This window comes from Oncorhynchus masou, chromosome 31 (assembly GCF_036934945.1).
Source record: "Oncorhynchus masou masou isolate Uvic2021 chromosome 31, UVic_Omas_1.1, whole genome shotgun sequence".
NCBI classification, from domain to species: domain Eukaryota; kingdom Metazoa; phylum Chordata; class Actinopteri; order Salmoniformes; family Salmonidae; genus Oncorhynchus; species Oncorhynchus masou.
In genome coordinates this window covers 53,569,773-53,585,957 of record NC_088242.1, presented here as the reverse complement: position 1 = coordinate 53,585,957, position 16,185 = coordinate 53,569,773, and positions in this window count along the sequence as shown.

The window sequence follows — 16,185 nt, the reverse complement described above, 5'->3', positions numbered from 1 at the left end:
GTTATGAATTGTGTGTTGTATTGTCAGGGTTAACTTGAATTGCAAGACTCCCTTATCATTTCTTGGTTGTCTTTTTCTTTTATAGTTTTTTTTTTATATGAAGTGAAAGTTGAATTAATCATGCTACAGTTTGATGTTGAAGATTGAAATGGAACAATTCACTTTCTAGCGGACCAAACTAATGCACAGTACACTGTGGCCTGAGCCAGTTATCACTTTGTTTTCTATTCTTTTTTAAAACATTTTTAATTCAATGCCCTTGTGTCTGTATGTAAGTGTGTAGTTTTGTTCTTTTTAACACTTTTTAATAATCAATAATAGCCAACAGCTGATCAAGGGAGAGGGGAACCAGGGAAATCAGGAAGTTTCGCGGCGAGGAAAGCTACGCTGGTGTGCCTCCCGCCTCCCATCACAGCAACACACAGACACACACACCAGACTGCTCACTAGACATAGATTGCGATTTTGGATGTTTGAAAAGGTCCTGAGAACGATATATGCCTTCCTTGGCACTCACAAGAAAAAAGAAAAACGATTGCCCAGTACTGCATGGGCTCTTACTTATGATGCTTGGAGTCAGAACGCGCTGCTTAGACCACTGCACTACGGCAGTTCACAATGTTCGGTAGTTCACAATGCTCACAATGAGAATACTTCGAATACTGATGATACCATATGGTAATAGCGCATTGTTTTTAATTATTTTGTTTTAAGCTTTCCCCAAACAATTGCCATAACCTTAATACTTTACACTCTTGGGAATTGGACAATATGTAGGGCTAAATAGAAATGCTTCGAACAGAAGAAATATTAAAATGCATAAGCAAGGTAGCAATTGATAGGTAACAGATTGGAGATCAATACAACATTTTTAGACCAAAGTTGAGCACGCCTCACACAAGACTGAATCCAAACTTTACACTGTTGAGTTTATGTGCATTTTACATTTACTGTGCTTTTCACACATTTGTTGATAATGAAACCTGAAAACACTCTGGATTCATTAAGTAAGACGATAAGCATATTCCTGGAAAATACAGGATAGGTGCAACATAAGGCTGGTGTCTCCAAATAGCCACACATCTGTCCAAAGTGTGCAGTCTTTTCAATGCACGTTTACACTGTAAAACCAAGTGTTTATGTTCTGAACACATACAGTGCATTCTGAAAGTATTCACACCCCTTGACGTTTTCCACACTTTGTTGTGTTACAGCCTGCAGTTAAACTGGCCTACACACATTACCCCATAATGTCAAAGTGGAATTATATATGTTAAAATGTTTACCAATGTCTTGAGTCAGTAAGTATTCAACCCCTTTGTTATGGCAAGCCTAAACAAGTTAAGGAGTAAATATTTGCTTAACAAGTCACATAATAGGTTGCATGGACTCACTCTGTGTGCAATAATAGTGTTTAACGTGATTTTTGAATGACTACTTCATCTTTGTATCCCACACATTCAATTATCTGTAAGGTCTCTCAGTCGAGGAGTGAGTTTTAAACACAGATTCAAACACAAAGACCAGGGAGATACAGCAAGATACCAGCATCCTTTCTAACTCAGTTGCCTGAGAGGAAAGCAATCACTCAGGGATTTCACCTTGAGGCCAGTGGTAATTTTAAAACAATTACAGAGTTTAATGACTGTGATAGGAGACATGGATCAACAACACTCCACAATACTAACCTAATTGACAGAGTGAAAAGAAGGAACCCTGTACAGAATAAAAATATTACCAAATATGCATCCTGTTCGCAACAAGGCAATAAATTTACACTGCTAAAAAAGTGTCAAAGCAATCAACTTTTTGTCCTGAATACAAAGTGTTATGTTTCGGGCAAATAAAATACAACACATACTGAGTACCACTCCTTAACCTGCTTCAGTCTTCTTTCCCCCAGACACTGGGAGATTAATTCACCTTTCATCAGGACAATAACCAAAAGCATAAGGCCAAATCTACACTGGAGTTGCTTACCAAGAAGACAGTATATGTTACTTAATGGCCGAGTTACAGAATTGACTTGAATATTTTTGTTTGTTTTGAAAATGGTTGACTAGCAATGATCAATAACCAATTTGACAGAACTTGAAATATTTTGAAAAGAATGATGGGCGCTGTGTTCCAATGTCTCCTTATATGGCTGTGAATGCACCAGGAATGAGCCGACACTTTCTGTTGTTTCCCCAAGGTGTCTGCAGCATTGTGACGTATTTGTAGGCATATCATTGGAAGATTGACCATAAGAGACTACATTTACCAGGTGTCCGCTTGGTGTCCTCCGTCAAAATTATTGCGCAATCTCCAGCTGCGTGCACTTTTCCATTTGGCTCAGAGGAGAAAGGCAACTGCCACGAATGATTTATCATCGAATAGATATGTGAAAAACACCTTGAGGATTGATTCGAAACAATGTTTGCCATGTTTCTGTCGATATTATGGAGTTAATTTGGAAAAAAGTTTGGCTTTGTAATGACTGAATTTTTTTTTTTTTTTTTTGCCAAACGTGATGAACAAAACGGAGCGATTTCTCCTACACAAATCATATTTTTGGAAAAACTGAACATTTGCTATCTAACTGAGAGTCTCCTCATTGAAAACATCCGAGGTTCTTCAAAGGTAAATGATTTTATTTGAATGCTTTTCTTGTTTTTGTGAAAATGTTGCCTGCTGAATGCTAGGCTTAATGCTATGCAAGCCATCAATACTCTTACACAAATGCTTGTGTAGCTATGGTTGAAAATCATATTTTGAAAATCTGAGATGACAGTGTTGTTAACAAAAGGCTAAGCTTGTGAGCCAATATATTTCTTTCATTTCATTTGCGATGAATAGTTAACGTTGCGTTATGCTAATGAGCTTGAGGCTATGATTATGCTCCCGGATACGGGATTGCTCGACGCTAGAGGTTAAGTAGTCTAGGAAAGTCTATGGATGCCTAGAGTGGTTCTCAATCAGAGGTGTTTATCGTTGTCTCTGATTGGGAACCATATTTAGGCAGCCATATTCTTTGGGTCTTTTGTGGGTGATTGTTCCTTTCTCTGTGTTTGTTGCACCAGATAGGGCTGTTTTTTGTTTTTTCACAGTTCTTGTTTTGTATATTGTATACTTTCATTAAAGATGTATAAAGATAACCACGCTGCATTTTGGTCCTCCTCTCTTTCACCAGTAGAAAACTGTAATAACCACAATATATCCATTATTTATTTTAGACTGGTCTAAAGAAACATGATATGAAGAAAATATATATTTCAGAAGAACAGAGTAGCATTCTGAGTTGTCCTGATCTGGCTATGGCTGTGGGCCACATTAGTTCATATAACAGACAAGATTTATTAATAATTCCATGGCATTATTTTATATTATAAAGACTTCAATTGAACATAGCTCAATAACATTTCTGAAGGAGTTCGCACATGCGGATATTCTGTGTTGAACGGTTAACAAAGAAACACTTGTGCTTAATTTAGAGTGAACTATGCAACACTATTTGTAATACAAACCTTGGGCAATATGTTTAGATTTGTAATACATTTTAAGGCTGCATGATGTGACTCTAATGAGGCATGACCTCTGCTTTGTTTCGTGCACAGGCTGCACAAACTTCATCAGTCTCTCATTCACAATTTGAGAAGCACTTGATAATGCCTCGAATATCCCAGCGGCATCCCCCTTGTGTGGCCATAATGCCCCTTAAGAAATCCATGCCTTTTGTAGCCACTGTCCGTTGTGCCCTTGGGCTGAATATAATAATTATAATTCCCTTCTCCCGGCTGGCAATCACAGTGCTCCGAAGCACCTCTCATTCACATGGCTCTCTCAGATATCTCAGTTCTATTAGCCAATGCCCATAAGAACTGCGATATCTGAGAGAGCCATGTGAATGAGAGGTGCTTCGCAGCACAGTGATCTCAGGCATCTCAGCTCCGAAGTAGGCTACAAGTGAAGACAAACACATCTGGGACGCAACTGCGTATGTCAATCTACTATCCACGTAGTACAAAAAGTTTAACTATTCTATTGGTCAACTTGTCCTTCTGTGCGAGAAAGAAGAATTCCAAACATAGTCTGGGACAGTTGTGACATTAAATAGATCCCAAAATAATACAACCACTTGCATAAAAAAAATGTTTTTTTAAACAATGAGGCTGAAGCAACAGATCAGAAAGTTTAGCCTAAAATGTTGATAAACTATTAGGCTATTTTTTTTACATTGCAACTATGATTTTAAAAAGTTGCAAAAAAGGCATGTGCTGTTTCTTGCCTTACTGCACACAAGCTGGGAATCATTCACAAGTGATAACATATCATTCACAAGTGATAACATATCATTCACAAGTGATAGGCTTATATTGTCACCCATCAGACTATTCATATTCTTCTTTAATCTTCTTGTCTTTACATATAAAAAAAATATATGTGTGAAATTAGTTATTGATTTAGAATGGACCATTATCATGCACCTGTCTTAGAACAGGGTCAGGGGAAAATAATACATGTCATCTATGCACTTAAATAGCGAATAGAGGACACCTTCCCATGGTTAATTTTCATTCCAGGCAGTTAGGTTATACTCCTGTTGTAAAGCGAAGCAGTGTGCTTAATACTAGGAAAGCTGAGAAATAAACATAGTAGGCCTAGCATATAGAAAGTTGATGGGATCCTCCTCTTTTTAACAAAGCCCATCTCAACTCTGTCTCACCAAATTGCATAGCCTACAGAAATGTTGTTAAACATGAGCTCATGGGCTCTCATGAAGTGTTCGATTTGATTTCCGATTACATTTGCATTGATGTCAGTGAGAAGAGGGACAATAGAGTGCTGAGTACCAGGCAGTTAGCAAGTTTGGTAGGCTACTAATGACCATCAGCAGCATCAGAGCTTGGAGAAGCCTAGTTACCGTGACTAAACGGTCACATGGAATTTGACTGTGGTCATAACTCGTGACCGCCGGTGTGGTGGTAATATGGTCACTGTAACAGCCCTACCTATGTAGTGTGTGTTTGTGTAGTATGTGCAAAGAGCCAGTGCAAGAGAGTCAGTGTAATGAAAGGGGGTCAATGCAAATAGACAGGGTAGCCATTTGATTGACTGTTCAGCAGTCTTATGGCTTGGGGATAAAAGCTGTTCAGGAGCCTTTTGGCCCAAGACTTGGCGTTCCGGGTACCTCTTGCAGTGCGTTAGCAGAAAGAACAGTCTATGACTTGGGTGGCTGAAGTTTTTAGGGCCTCTGACACCACCACCTAGTATAGAGGTCCTGGATGGGCGGAAGATTGGCCCCAGTGATGTACGTACTGCAATGTATGCACTACCCTTACGCAGACCCGGCGGGAGAATGAATCAGTTCGATGGGAATTTGATTTCCATAGGCGGGTGTCACGACTTCCGCCGAAGTTGGCTCCCCTGCCTGTTCGGGCGGTGCTCGGCGGTCGTCGTCACCGTCCTACTAGCCACTACCGATCCCTTTTTCGTTTGTCTGTTGGTTTTGTCTTATTAGTTTCACCTGTGTGTATTTTAGTTTAATTAGCGTCCTTATATATAGTAGGTTATCCCGCCCTTGTTTTGTGCGGGATTGTTTTTGTTATCCTGTTATATGGTGGTTTTCGTGTGTTTTATTCTCCGGACTATTTTGGTCCTGTGTTAGGGTTGGGTATTTTATTCACCCTGTGTGTTGGTGTGACCGTCGTTTGTGCGCCGGAGAATAAACTGACAAATAACTGAAACCTGCTCTCTGCGCCTGATTCCACCCACCTTAGTAATTCGTGACAGCGGGCCCATTTCTTCGTGACACCTCCTATGCGTGCATGCACTTGCACACATGTTTTTACGAGTGTAATAGCAAAAACCATAGACCAATCTGTGTACCAGTTATGACTATTTTAATATTTCCTTGGAACAGTTTCATTTTAATAATAACATTTCCGTTTCTCAAAATCATTGTCACGTGGTTAATCATAAAATTCTCAATTAAAATGACAAAAATCTAAAATTTCAAATTCACCTATGGCGAGAGCACTAGCCTCTGTCATACGGACATATTGATATACTGTGATCCATTGGCGGCTAAAGAAATGAGAGCATAGAACTCAGAGATGGCCTATAACTTTCATCACCAACTAAGTAAAATACAACAGCCTAAAGCCGACAAATTGAAAACAGTAGAAAATATCCTGATGAAAATTAATTAATATTAATTATTATTATATTAATTAATAAACCTTGTTCTATTGCCAACATGACTAGCTAAGTTATAAATTATTTTTTACATTTTTTTTATCTAGGCAAGTCAGTCAAGAACAATTTCTTATTTATAATGACGGCCTAGGAACAGTGCCTTGTCCAGGGGCAGAGCGACAGATTTTTAACCTTGTCAACTCGGGGATTCGATCTAACAACCTTTCAGATACTGGCCCAACACTCTAACCACTAAGCTACCTGCCGCCCCACATGATCTTACAGTGTTAGGCTTTTACAGGCCAATTGAGAGAAGCAGATATACATTTTGGGACACATGGAAAGGATTCGTGTGTGCATTCAGGTGCGTGTTCCGTTGCAAATTTTCTTCACAATAGACAAACATTCTATTCAGAACAATCCCGGGTATGACGCCATGTCATCTTGTAACTGTACATCAAACAGAGTGATCATAAACGTTGACACTGTATATGACATGAGTTTTATAATATAGAAATGTGAAGTGCACATTTGGACTCATGGGTGTTTGACTTGCTTTTATGACATCAAATCAGTATTTATTATAATTTAATGTATGTCTCATCTTTCGAAATACATTTAATTTACAGCATTTTCTTCACTCAGATCACTTTTTGTTTTGCCCTATTAGTGCCCAAATCGGAAATGTTTAACCCTTATATGGGTTATGAGTGTAAAGGGTTAACCACTAGGAATAAATGCCTAAACGGTTAACCATAGAGTTGTTTCTGTTTTAACCCTGTAACCAAGCTGAATTGAAACATGCAGAATTATTGCGTAAAAAAATTGACGGTAATCCATAATACCTCAAATTTCGAAGGGAAACTGAGATCTTGTGGCAGGACACACACATAGACTCTTTCCACCCTCAGATAGGGCGGCCGTGGCGTGGAGTGGTGATAATGAAGTGGCAGGGCTTGGCAGGACCAGATGTGTGTGTATGTATGTGTGAGGTTGGGTAATGGTTGAGCGCTGCGGGGGGAAGAGGACATCAAAGAGAAGCTGTTTAATGCGTAGAGAGGCTGCGCTGCAAGTGGTCCCAAACATATTTTTTCCTTCCTTTTTGTGCCCTTTCTTTTCAGTTTAATGGCTAAACTGGAATGTCGGAGGTGTTGTCTACAGTTTAATGAGGGTTTTTTAGTGCTTGCAAGTCCTACAAAACTAACTAGAATGGCCTGGTGTGGCAGGGATGCATTTGGGGTAATGAAAAAAAGACCCTACAGCTTAAAAAATAAAGACTACATGTTCACCTAGCAGACATTGGGCCTAGGGCCTTCGTCTATTACAGGCAGGTGCTGAGGTAATGGCCCAGAGAAAGGGAGAAAGAGAGAGTGCGGAGAGAGAGAACAAGAGGTGAGACAGACACACACAGAGAGCAAGTCACAGAGAGAGCGAGAGTGAGAGAAAGAGAGGGAGAGATACAAAGAAAAATAGAGAGTGGGGAGCGATTGAGACAGAGATAGAAAGTGAAAAGGGGAGAGTCAGAGAGAGAGAGAGAGAGAGAGAACCGTTCGTCCCTCCTGTGTTATTAAAAGGCAGGTTCATTCATGTCAACAGGAACTTCCTGCCTGGCTCGGTTTGATTCATCACAAGAGATATGCCAGGCAAGGCCCCTGCTACCTTAGTAGACTGAGTAACCAGAGAATGCCAGGCTGGGCCAAGGGAGTCTAACCACTCATCCACACCACACAGGATGGAACACACAGAATGTGTAGGGGTTACATAATTTAGCAATGTAGTCTTGGGGATCTATTTTAACAACCTAATGCAATGGTAAATCTAAGCGCAGGCGGTAATGCTATAGGTTCTGGGGTGTGACAGAAATATTGTTGCTATTTTCACTAACACAATTATCCGCACACTTGCTGGCATTGGCCCTAGAGGGCTGGGTTTTGATGAATAAACAAGTTGTAGGTGTGTTGAGGCTTGGCCCCTCACTGGCCAATCAGAATGTGCTCTATAACAAAATATTGTATTTGGTTGCTTCAAGTTGTGTATTCATGGTCTTTTATGTATTGCCTTGGAAACAACTCAAATTCCAATGTTAGTCCGCTATAGTTTGTTAAGTGGCTTACAGAAACGAAATAACAAAATGTAGACCTATCTTTGCTAAACACATTAACTTGGACCTATTTGAGGTCCACATTGTGGCTTCAATAGCATTCACACTGATATAGGGGCTATGCCTACTGTAAATTGTATTATGGCTGAGCATGGACATGCATTGTCAACTAGCAAGATTAAATTCATTATTGATAAGGCCTAAAAAGAGTGACTCATTCTAATAATATTCTAAAGAAAACGAAACAGCAACTTGTTTTAAATAAGGTGAGTGTAGCTGGTGCATGAAGTCAGGCGCAGGAGAGCAAAATGAGTGAGCAAGGAACTTTACTCAAAAAATAAAGGCACAAGGTAAACAAAAACACTTGACCAAAAAAACGACAGTAAATATTACGCACGGGTGAACACAGCACCCCTCGAAAAACCAGCCATCGTGAACCAAACTAAACATAGAAATAATCATGCACAACTAACATGGGGGAAACAGAGGGTTAAATACATGAACATGTAATTGGATAATGAAAACCAGGTGTGTAGAAAATAAATACCAAAACCAAAGAAAAATGAAAGATGGATCAGCGATGGCTAGAAGACCGGTGACGTCGAACGCCGAACGCCGCCCGGAACAAGGAGAGGGACCGACCTCGGCGAAAGTCGTGACACTATGTCACACTTCCAGGCACCATAATTTCTCCCCGTGGGCATATAATATTAAAACAACACAGACTATGGATGGTGTTATGCACATCCAAAAACTTTTCACAGTAGCTGGACAATGATCCAATATAAAGATAAATGGAGAATGTCCAGTCTTCGTTAACTGCTCCCAAATAGGCCTATGTTTTATGAACATAATCGGAACCATTTTACAGATACAATCACATTCACACATCTCCAGAAGTTGCATTGCAAGCGTGCCACGGACATTGTCCCCATAATATCAGTAAGGTGAATCATTCTAATACGTTTTGTTGTAATTTAACAAAATACAAGCAATTCAGTTGTATATATTTTTTTGGGAGGGTATTTTATTTACGTCCAAATTGGGACCTGCATGCAGCTAAAATAATGTGGGCCTGCCTACAATGTAGATAAAAAGGGAATTTTTTACTCCTCTCAAACTTGATATTTTAATAAAGCTTTGGTGATTAAGATTTATTTTCAAGTGGTATCAGGAGCCAAACCCTTAATCGACAGTCTTGACTACTTCGCAATTGTATTGGACAGACAAAAAAAACCTTCATTTAGAGGAGAGGAGGCTACAGTATGCTTGATTTTTTAGAATCAAATTCAACGAAATGGGGTTTAAAAATAGTTTATGTTTCTAAACACGAAGTATACAGGCATCGAAAGCACTGCCTGAAAGTAGCACTTTGGATCATGTTTTTAAGGACACCATCCACCACCCATATGAGCACAAGCGAACTAATATAAGACATGTCAATTGCCAAACCTGGGGTTAGGGCTGGAAAATGCCAGTGTAACGTGCGTTTGACACTAACCCAGCCTTAACGCCAGCCCGAAAATAGAGCCCTTGGTGTCAAAAACAACAGTTGGTCATGTTAGATTGAAATGTCCCTATTAGACAAGCTGCTCCAAATCTGAATCTCGTCATATAATTGGTCTCTTTCATTTGTCCAATAGTGAGAGACAATTATCTGAGTCAATAAATATGTAGACAGCACTGAATAACACTGCAATATCACTACTAAAATCATTGTATTAACACATTGTTTAATGCATATCAATGATGTTGAGCATTTATAAAACATATTATAATCACCACTGGGAGATATTTTTTATTTTATATATTTTTATTTCACCTTTATTTAACCAGGTAGGCCAGTTGAGAACAAGTTCTCATTTACAACTGTGACCTGGCCCAAGATAAAGCAAAGCAGTGCAACAAAAACAACAACACAGACTTACACATAAACAAACGTACTAGAGGTCAACCGATTAATCGGAATGGCTGATTAATTAGGGCCGATTTCAAGTTTTCATAACAATCGGAACTTGGTATTTTTGGGCGCCGATTTGCCGATTTATAATTTTTTTACCTTTATTTAATATTTATTTAACTTGGCAAGTCAGTTAAGAACACATTCTGATTTTCAATGAACGGTGGGTTAACTGCCTTGTTCAGGGGCAGAACGACAGATTTTCACCTTGTCAGCTCGGGGGATGCAATCTTGCAAACTTACATTTAACTAGTCCAATGCAATTACGACCTGCCTCTCTCTCATTGCACTCCACAAGGAGACTGCCTGTTACGCAAATGTAGCAAGCCAAGGTAAGTTGCTAGCAAGCATTAAACTTATCTTATAAAAAACAATCATAATCACTAGTTAAATACACATGGTTGATGATATTACTATATATTATTTAGCGTGTCCTGCGTTGCATATAATCTGACTGAGCATACAAGCATCTAAGTATCTGACTGAGCGGCGGTAGGCAGAAGTAGCGGCGTAAACATTCATTCAAACAGCCCTTTCGTGTGTTTTGCCAGCAGCTCTTTGTTGTGCGTCAAGCATTGCGCTGTTTATGACTTCAAGCCTATCAACTCCCGAGATGAGGCTAGTGTAACCGAAGTGAAATGGCTAGCTAGTTAGCGCGCGATAATTGTCGTTGTGTTGCTGGTTCGAGCCCAGGGAGGAGTGAGGAGAGGGACGAAAGCTATACTGTTACACTGGCAATACTAAAGTGCCTATTTGAACATCCAATAGTCAAAGGTTAATGAAATATAAATGGTATAGAGGGAAATAGTCCTATAATTCCTATAATAACTACAACCTAAAAATCCTTACCTGGGAATATTGAGGACTCGTGTTAAAAGGAACCACCAGCTTTCATATGTTCTCATGTTCTGAGCAAGGAACTGAAACGTTAGCTTTCTTATATAGCACATATTGCACTTTCACTTTCTTCTCCAACACTTTGTTTTTGCATTATTTAAACCAAATTGAACATGTTTCATTATTTACTTGAGGCTAAATTGATTTTATTGATGTATAGTAGTTAAAATAAGTGTTCATTCAGTATTGTTGTAATTGTCATTATTTCAAATACATTTTTTTTAATCGGCCGATTAATCAACTTTTTTGGTCCTCCAACAATCGGCATCGGTATCGGCATTGAAAAATCATAATCGGTCGACCTCTAAAACATACAGTCAATAACACTAGAAAAATCTATGTACAGTGTGTGCAAATGTACAAGAGTAGGGAGGTAGGCAATAAATAGGCCATTAAAGACGAAATAATTACAATTTAGCATTAACACTGGAGTGATAGATGTGCAGATGATGATGTGCAAGTAGAGATACTGGGGTGCAAAAGAGCAAGATGGTAAGTAATAATATGGGGATGAGGTAGTTGGATGTGCTAGTTGCAGATTGACTCTGTTCGGTATAAATGTTGGGTATGTCTTAAATGTTCTTCCAAAATGTTACGGGTTTAAGGATGAGTTGGCTCCACTCCTGTGCTTTCTAGTGTGTTTGTTTAATCAGGACTGGTGCAACTCCTTCCCTCTCTGCCCATATCTGTTTCATTGCCCAGGCCTGGTGCACGCACACACACAGCTTCTGGGAAGCAATTCTGTCGACATGCTCAACCCGTGTCCCTCATTCAGCCATTAGAAACTTTCACCAGGTTTTCCCCACTACGCAACTAGTCTCAAGTCTCTCCTTCATCCATTAGGGGTCTGAGTTGCATATGCCTCCCTCCATTAGCCATGACAAATTGAAAACCCTAGTCATGGGCGACTCCATTACCCGTAATAGTATACTTTAAAAAGAATCACACAGCGATCACATTGTTTACCAGTGGGCAGGGCTACCGTAAAGGATAATTTGAAGATGGTGCTGGATGCGGCTAAACTTGCGGAATGTATAGAGTATAATTGTTATCCAAATCGGTACCAACATCCAGGATCATGCGGTAAAGCTTAACCATCTGGTCGCCGCCATGGATCGCGTTGTCCAGACTATGGACCGCTGGGAGAGACGGGGAGTTCTTCCAGCGCCTCTACCAGCACAACCGGGGTCTCTCTTGAGCGCCCCTTTACCGCCTGAACCCAGTGGGATCCGTCTCTCCATGCCACAGGAGTATGACGGGAGTGCGGCCTACTGTCAGGGTTTCCTCCTCCAACTAAACCTCTATCTGGCCACGGTCCACCCAGCTCCATCGGACCGTGTGAAGGTGTCCGCACTCATCTCTTGCCTCAACGGGAAAGCCCTGGAGTGGGCCAGCGCCGTGTGGAGAGAGGGAGATCCGATATTGGACCATTTTGAGGAGTTCACCGGCCACTTATATTTATGTTGTATATTGGTTTTGGAGTTTTTGTTAAGTTTATGAAATTACTCCATTTATACCAAGTTCGATTATCCTGCGCCTGACTTCCCTGCCACCTACACACACGTTGTTACAATGTATTTCAAGGCTTACCTTCAAACTCAGTGCCTTTTTGCTTGACATTATGGGAAAATCAAAAGAAATCAGCCAAGACCTCTGGTTCAAACTTGGGAGCAATTTCCAAACACTTGAAGGTACCACGTTCATCTGTACAAACAATAGTACGCAAGTATAAACACCATGGGACCGCGCAGCTGTCGTACTTTGGTGCGAAAAGTGTAAATCAATCCCAGAACAGCAAAGGACCTTGTGAAGATGCTGGAGGAAACAGGTACAAAAGTATCTATATCCACAGTAAAACGAGTCCTATATCAACATAACCTGAAAGGCCGCTCAGCAAGGAAGAAGCCACTGCTCCAAAACCACCATAAAAAAGCCAGACTATGGTTTGCAACTGCACATGGGGATAAAGATCGTACTTTTTGGAGAAATGTCCTCTGGTCTGATAAAACAAAAAAAATAACTGTTTGGCCATAAAGACCATCGTTATGTTTGGAGGAAAAAGGGGGAGGCTTGCAAGCCAAAAAAAACACCATCCAAACCATGAGGCACGGGTGTGGCAGCATCATGTTGTGGGGGTGCTTTGCTGCAGGACGGACTTGTGCACTTCACAAACTAGATGGCATCATGAAGTAGGAAAAATTCTGTGGATATATTGAAGCTACATCTCAAGACATCAGTCAGGAAGTTAAAGCTTGGTCGCAAATGGGTCTTCCAAATGGACAATGACCCCAAGCATACTTCCAAAGTTGTGGTAAAATGGATTAAGGACAACAAAGTCAAGGTATTGAAGTAGCCATCACAAAGCCCTGACCTTAGTCCCATAAAATATTTGTGGGCAGAACTGAAAAAGCGTGTGCGAACAAGGAGGCCTACAAACCTGACTCAGTTACAACTTATCTGTCATGAGGAAAGTTTGACCCAAATTAAACAATTTAAAGGCAATGCTACGAAATACTAATTGAGTGTATGTAAACTTCGGACCCACTGGGAATGTGATGAAAGAAATAAAAGCTTAAATAAATATTTCTCTCTACTATTATTCTGACATTGCACATTCTTAAAATAACGTGGTGATCCTAACTGACCTAAGACAGGGAATTTAAGGGAAATTCATTCTGTTTGACAATTTGATAAACCACTTTTGATAAAATGTCCTTTTGAATGTTTTGGTAGATGTACTGGACAGCACTTCTTTGTCTACATCCATTCAGCATCATTCATTCACTTTAGCCTTAGCCCAACACAGTCCAAAATAGCATAACTGGTGTATTTTAACACCAATAATCCCATCCGTTTAAAAATGAATATAGTATATGTCAATCTAGTTGCAACTAAATGCAACTTTCTAAACAATGTTTTGATTCTGTTCTACCTTGTTAGCTAGCTAGCTAATGTTAAGTTACTAAACTTAATTTAGGCTAAATTGTTTTCATTATTACATGAAAATAAACTCACAACAAGCTAATAATTTACAAGTTAATGGCAAGCTAATTAGAGAAATAGCTAACCAACTCAAGTCAACGTTAGCTAACATTAGGCTATAACTAGCAATCCAAATGGCTCTGAGATACAAATAATATTACTACACAGATCATACAGGTAACGTTATCTATCGAGCCAGCCAGCTAACATTAGCTAGATAGCTAACAGTACGCTTTAGCTTGCAATGAAAACAATTTTCTGGCAAAATGTTAAATGTATAAAATCTAAAAATGTAGCTATCTTGACTCTCTTACCCGTGTACATGGATCAACGCTTTTCACTCTCTTTCACAGATACCATGGTTGCCCTTAGTTTGAAGATATAATCTGGAGACTAGCGTTTTATACAACAGTTTTCTGTGTGTTCTCTTTTCGACTCCCTGTGCATATTTGCAATCAAACGGCAGAATTTTCTTTATCTCCCCAGCTATCATACTCTGCTTCCACCGGGCATTCCACTGATTTCAAAACTATGTCTTCCAGAAAGTGGAGACCAACACTTTTTCAGTTATTTGTGATATCTTAAAAAAGCAGCCCGTTGTTATAAACAGAAGCGTGCTACAGTGGTTGCTCCTTTAAAAGTTACGTTAGTTACGTTATAATGCAGCACACCTTGCGGGCTGCTGCAGCATTCTGTGGCACGTTATCTAATTATCAGCCATTTTTTATGTTAATGTAAATTAGTGCTAGTTTGACCACCAGAGGGCATCTTTGAGATGCATCTGGAATTACCAGAGAATTAAAAAAAAAATTTGTAATAACACAGTATATGGGATTGATTTTAAGAAATTAGGCTTAATTAATTTGATTAATATTATGGTGTTTCTATTCCTAGAAAAATGAAAAACGGAACCCTCAGGGTTTCCGTTAGGAAGGAATGGAAAATGTGGTGCTGTACAATGTGACGATCGGGAGTAGGCTACAGCATAAGAAGATTGGAGGATTCTAAATTGTTTGCCTTCATTAGACAACTTTGTTCCAATATTTCTGTAAATCAGTTATATTTCTTCCCATGGTAATTTGTTATGACTAAATCAACATCTGCATTTTGAAAGAGTATTTTTATCATTATTTTATTAACAAAAGCATAAAGATGCTGATGAAGAAATACAGAACTGTACAGTGTATGCTTTAACATTTGGATAATTAAGCATTTAAAGCATTTTGAAGATATAATCTACCTGGATTTGTTTTAGGCTGCTGTGTAGAAAACATTAACAATTAAGAAAAATCCTGGAATGAGTATGTTTGTCCAAACTTTTGACTGGTCCTTGCTTAATTTATTTTGTTAATATTATGGTGTTTCTATTCCATGAAAAATGAAAAACACTCTGAGTTTCTGTTAGGATGGAACAGAAAATATGGCGCTGTAAAACGTGACGGTTGGCAGTACAGTACTGGGCTATTTAGCTAAAGAATCCCTGTGTCGTGTGGGCAGGGCACGTGGGAGACTGGGGTTCAATTCCTCAACGGGGAGGAAGGAGTAGGCTGTCCTTGTAAATAAGAATTTGTTCTTAACTGATTTGCCTCAATCTGGAGTGCCTGCGCTCATAAATTCAGAGCGTTGTCAGTTTGTAAATTCAGACTGTTTTGCTCTCAGAGCGCATACTGGAAGTTCAGGCCGAGGAGTAGGGTTAGTTTGAGCGTTCTGGCCATACAACGGCAGTCAAGCACCCAACGTTGGATAGCTTGCTAGCTACCTCCAGACACAAATGAGACCACTCTGACCATTTTACTCGCCCTAGAAGAACTGGATAGGCAGTTTTCGTGTTAACTTCTCTAGGGTCTGTGGGATGCTTGTTAATCCAACCGCTGTGTCAGATTTCAAAAAGGCTTTACGGTGAAAGCATACCATGCCATTATCTGAGAACAGCGCCCAGCAGACAAATTATTACAAACAGTTACCAGCCAAGGAGAGGAGTTACAAAAGTCAGAAATAGCGGTAAAATTAATCACTTACCTTTGATGATCTTCATATGGTTGCTTCATAAGATTCCCATTTATTCAAT